Source organism: Camponotus floridanus, unplaced genomic scaffold (assembly GCF_003227725.1).
Source record: "Camponotus floridanus strain SB8 unplaced genomic scaffold, Cflo_v7.5 scaffold72, whole genome shotgun sequence".
Taxonomy (NCBI): domain Eukaryota; kingdom Metazoa; phylum Arthropoda; class Insecta; order Hymenoptera; family Formicidae; genus Camponotus; species Camponotus floridanus.
The window spans coordinates 149,845-155,844 of NW_020229841.1; the positions used below are offsets into that span (position 1 = coordinate 149,845).

General features: G+C 40.8%; 1 protein-coding gene across 1 annotated transcript in view; it reads right to left on the bottom strand.

The window, feature by feature from the left end:
• Positions 1–5,333, bottom strand: part of LOC112639557 (fat-like cadherin-related tumor suppressor homolog) — a 119,845-nt gene extending 114,512 nt beyond the window's left edge. Inside the window, exon 1 of the mRNA XM_025413945.1 lies at positions 4,922–5,333. The gene's annotated coding sequence lies outside the window, so the exon portion shown is untranslated. The remainder of the gene's footprint in view (positions 1–4,921) is intronic.
• Between the last annotated feature and the right edge of the window lie 667 nt (positions 5,334–6,000).

Consider the following 6,000-nt stretch of genomic DNA (forward strand, 5'->3'; position numbering starts at 1 on the left):
GCGATATTAAAAATGATGTGATGCAAAAGTAGAGAGAAAATATAATACAGACTCTAATAATTAAAATGATTAAACTGTGTGATATATATAATCAAGTTGGTTGTAACTTGTTACGCGAAACTTTCTATTCTGCGGCTTTTCAATTCCGCGATGAACAAAGTTCCAGTGGGTTATCATAACCAGGCAGTTATCATAAATTCTGTATACTAGTCATAGACACAACTTGTACGAACGTTAATGCGCGCGCACGCGATGGAATGTGTTTTGCGCATACATCGCGCTATTTTACGACCACGAGCGACAGCATGTTGAGATTGAGATACGACTGGTCTCATAAATACGCGCCGAATCGTGTCCGAGTTGAAACCCCGACATTCTCGGGCTCGGGGTGTAAAAATGAAAACATTGCGCGTTAACTCCGTACAGCTTGGTTGGAGCAAATATCGCGGTTCCCTTTCCTTTTTAAAATTAGATTTACTCTCGAGGATCACCATTTTTTGACCACAGGATAGAAGAGAGGACGCGGCAGCTGCTCCTGCGCGTCAAACCTGAGAGAGGCGTCGTTGTGTTGCCTTTATATTCCTCGGGCGACCTTTTACCGACAAATTTATCGTCATCCTCGAGTTTATGATCCGTTAGACGCGAATATGGTTGCAAGGAGCTCTAATACACACTCCTTCTCCCTTTTTTTTTTTTAAATTAAATTTGCCAATAATAAGCATTTATTTCCGTTCAAAAAATAATGTCGAGATTTTTAATTTAATCGCCACTCGGCTTGATTTAATTAAATATATACAGTAATTATTTATAAATATTTAACATTTTTTTTTCGAAAAGTATTCCCCTAATAATGCGTTAAAGGTATTTAGGACAGGTCTAACGTATAATATATTATAGAATGACAGTCGAGAAACCGGAATGTTCGAATCGGGAAGCTTTTCGGATGGTCACACGATAGGTTCTGTTGAGAAACGTCCAAAGTTTTCTCCGACCGAAAAGACTAATTTTTCATTCGGCTAAAATGTTACGATCGTCCATCGACGTTAAGCGCAGAGTACATTAATCAGTACTTATCGACGATGCTTAAAGCGTATTCGTTCGACCGGCATTTCCAGGACAGACAATGGCTAATCGTCGGAGCCACCTGTCCCCGTCGTAATCTCACAAGGTGTAATTAACGAAACGACGTTAACATGCGAACTCGAATGGAATGGGTTAAAGCACTCATGGAAACTATGTCTGTTCGACGTTTAATGGCGTGTCGTATATCGACACTGATGCAACAAAGATATCCGGCTAACGTCTCGTACCCGAAACGTCGTCTTATTATAATTAAAGGGCAATAATACGGTATATGGGCGCATTTGACGGACGAGCGGTCGTAAAAAAAGGCCACGATTACTTAACTCATTTAATATTACTCTCGCGATTCTGAGATTTATACTTTCAATATAAGATATTACATCTTGAGAACATATTATGTGCATTTGATTTATATCTTTTGCATGAATGTTTTATTTCGCAAAGTGATTGCGCAGGCTTAAATAATGCGGCAAATATTTAATCCAGATATATCTCGAAAAATCAAGCCTCTATTAATGTTAGTTTACGACGATATCTCAAATGCATATAAATCCATCATAGTCTGAAATTTATGGAGGTGCCTTTTTTGCATGCATTCCTTTACCGCATCGATCGAGGTAAAGGCCTTCTAAACTTTTAACGAGACGCCAGATGTTACATAGTTATATACTCAGTTATACGCAAACGACAGTGATTGTACGAAACTGAATAGATATTACCGATTACAAGAGAAGCAAGAATTCTAATTCAATAATGCATAAATGTAACGTCAACGATTCGTGCTATTTGCTAAGAATAAACAGACAACAAATGGTCAGATTTATTTTTTTGTATTTTCGAGTTTATTGTTTCACGATCAGCTGAGTGTGTATATATTAGTCGGAATTTTTGACAGAAGATTTTAGAACAATCCATGTTTGAACCGCGTGCAAACGTTATTTACCGGCGAGACTGACGCATTTGTATTCTCTCTGCGAATCTAAAAAAAAAAAAGTCCATAAAGTTCAGCAACCGATAGCGACCGATCCTCGCAAAAGCGTTAGAAAAGCGTCACGCAAACTTTTACCTCGAACTGCTTTACTTTGTTGCGACAACAGTTACCGCGCATCTGCTACATTTTGCCACACCGGAAAGCGATATCGTTTGACTGTAACGTATTACGATTTCATTTACAGATATTGCAGATATTGCAGATATTACGGAAATATTTCTACAGATATCACAAAAATATTTTCATACGTGAGACTTTCGCGAGGTAAGAAATATTTTTTAATATACTCCGAGATTAAACCCGAGGAGAAAATCGAATCGTCCCTTTTTCTAATATCAATTTTACTGCGTATGACGATCCTGTTTAAGATAAATTTAAATAATATAGGCAATATCAAAGATTTCTACGACATACATATGCTTAGCAAAATAAAAAAATTTGCATATTTTTCGGCAAATTCCAACCAATGTTTTGCTCGTCAAGAACGAAAAGAAAGAAGGAACTGGTTTTTCAAACTCGTTTCATCGCAACAGTACGTTGAAGGCTTTCGTCACACAAAAAAAAATCGACAACACAATTTAATAGTCGCGGCAAAATTACGGATAATTAACCTTAATAAAAAATTGAACAAGACGATGCCGCGTTTCAATAAATGAGTTACTTTACGCAAAATTGCATTCACACTCTCGTCCCGTATACATCTCCATTCTGCATCATTATTGTTACAAAGTGATGACGAGTAAGAATGAGTAGGAGATACAAAAGCCTCCAATTACTTGCTCCGATACATTAGAGATGCTCGCTCGCGAAGAAAAAAATTACAATGGCAAAAGATATACATTTTCCAAGTAAAATTGTACGATCGTTCGGTAAAAGCACGATGAACGACGACTTTTATTTTCGCTTCAATGTACAATTTCTCCGAATCGCTCCTTCCTCTGACGTACCTAAATACGACGTAAAGATGAGTGAGAGGTCGTCGAAGGTTTGTTGATACACACGTACACACACACGCGCGAGCTTATCTCGAGCTCGAGACTCGCGGCGCGCACACACACATATATGTGTGTATAAACACTTGGGCTGGCTACGCAACAGCCGAGGTAAATCGACGCGAATTTATCTCAATATCCTAATCTAACTTCTTTCGCGAAAAGAATTACAGGATTTTCGTACAAAATTGGTACGCGGGGCTCGGTGATTTGTGGAAGGAGAATTCGAGGAAATATTGTACATCGAAGCGAAAATAAAAACGACCATCGTTCGATCCGTAGCGCTTGTAAGATATTATATTAAAGCCTAAGAGATAGTATTATATTATCTTATGGTTAAACGCATGGCTACTTGAGTTATTTATCGCACAGTATGTATTTAACCCGTGTGCTGGTAAATAGACTATACGCATTACGCGTAAATACAATGTATAATCTATGTGAGAAAAAAACTTGAAATACTCTAGCGTTCTTCGTTCTGCAAAGCTTTGTAGAAAGGAAGTAAATTTATTCCGATTATTTCAAACTTGTTTTGCCGAGCTATGTTTCTTAATAATGTCGAAAAAATAAATTTACTTATAAAAACGAATACATTTATTATTATACATATGTAAAAACAAATATATTTTTATGTTAATTATTAAAAACAAATATATCTTGTGCTGAAACGAACAATTTTGATGCACGATGCGCATGAGAATTCCTATAATATCTTCATTTTAATAAACCTATTATAATATACCACTTTTTTTGTTTATATGGTACATGGGACTATTAGAAATTTATCGATATAATTAATGTGGGTAGTAACTTCCGCGAGTAATAATTTAAACGCACTACAGTGTGTTTTTATTGCATGCATCCGGTTCGATATAAAAAACATAGAGTTAAATAAATTCCGTAACGATGTAAATAAATTTTCGCATACAACGCTACGTATTAAAGTAGACCACAAAAAAAATATGTATATTCGAATTTTTTTATCAACGTGCTTGCGCTACCTAAATTTAGAAAGCAAACGGCATTTTAACTTTTCTGTTTTCATTCGAAAATCAAGCTGCGAACGGAAATCACTTCGTTCATTCCGAAATGTCAAAAATTGTATTTATTAATTTGTGAGCGATAATTTAATACACAAAACTTGAAACGCGCTTTCGCGAATCGCTAAATCGCTATCAAGGATAAATTCATTAAAATAGTTTTCTTCTCGCAACAAAACTAATTCGGTAAAAAAGTATGCAACGTATTTTACGCGTTTGTATTAGGTCGAAAAACCGAGTTCTCGAAAGAGCAATAAAAAATCACTCAAAGCGAGCATTTCCCCGAAATCCATCGCAGCGAGATTTACCCCGAAAACTTCAGTCGGTCGAACGTTGTTCAAATATTCCGCGACAGGACGATCGCTGGTTTTGCTCACTAAAAGCAATTTTATGCTGCGAAGTATAATAGCGGCGCGTGAATAATCGAGCTTTCACTCCGAAATTCTCTTCGATCATTTTCGATCGTTTTTCATATCATCGCTTTTCTCCTAAATGAAAAAATTTCGCGATAAAGATCGAAGAGACGCGGTCGTTATTCGGCAACTTCATGTTGTTAAAATAACGAAGTGAAAAAATCATAACGGCAAAATATCGATCGGCCATTTTGTGACCGGTTATGTCGGCGCTCATCGTGCATATATCCCGCGATCTGTAATTCAATACACGTTGTAATTGTCGAAATTGCGAATGCCAGCTATTCGTCCTCTCACTTCCCGCTGATTTCGCGCATATTTGACACCGTTCACCGGCGTACGCGTCGCGAGAATCGAACGCCTTTGTCTGGCGGAAGAAAGAAACGCATCGAAGACACTGACCTTGTTCTGCTTCGATCCCCACGGCGGCTGTCCTCCTGTGGCACACGATGCAGCGACGACGCAGCCCTCACCTCCACGCGACGTATCGTGTTTCAAGTAATCCAAATTCCAGGTACAATCCACTCTCACCGTCCACCGAGTCTCACTGACGCTCAAGCTCGATCGTGTGTCACTGCACTCTGAAGTTAGGCGCACGGCGCGTCTTTCCGCTCAAGGATTCACTCTCGCGCGTCCAACGCGATCGCGGAAAAATTCGAGAGGCGCGATATCTCGTCGATCAATCAACCTCAACGTCGCCACTCGAAACTACGCGAAACTACGCGCGCGGCAAGATACACATCGGGGCGACAGCAGCTCGAGGCTCTGCCTCCACGTGGAAGCGAGCGACCGATGTCAACGCACGTCCGTCACGTCAAAGCGGCGAAGTGAAACTGGCGCGCCACCGCGCCTTCGCGGCCGCCGCGCGAGGCGCGTTCTCCCACTCCAGCTCCGCCGCCCTGCTCCTCAGTCCGTTACCTTCCGTGCCCCGTTCCCCACCTGCCGACCGCCTGACGCGCTCTTCCACCGGCGACGATCCCTTCTCTCTTCAAGTACGATCTCTTATACCGGGTCCACACAAGCAACCCCGATTCCTTTTTCAACTCTAGACCGGCGCGAACGTGTTGCCGCGTGTATGCCTCACTTCATGGTGCTTCGTCACCGTTCCCCTTCCCCCTCCCCTCCGCCTGTTGGAGCAAGCCACCCGCGCGATGCACGCGAGTTCGAATATCGTGCGCCTCTTTCCTCGTGTTTCTCTTCGATTGGCACGATGTTATGATCGACGCTGACCCAATCAAAGTTCGACATTCGCGACCGGAGGCAAGTGGAAAAAAATGGTAAACTCGAGTGAGTGGATTTTGAATCCGGAGCGTTTGTTGAAATCGCGACGTAACCCTCTCTCTCTCTCTCTTTCTCTCTTTCTCTCTCCCTCTCTCTCTCTCTCTTTCTCTCTCTCTCTTTCTCTCTCTCTCTCTGAAGAGAGAGATGGCACGCGATAATAGGGAAGCACCGATAAACTCGTTGCGAATAGATACTCGACC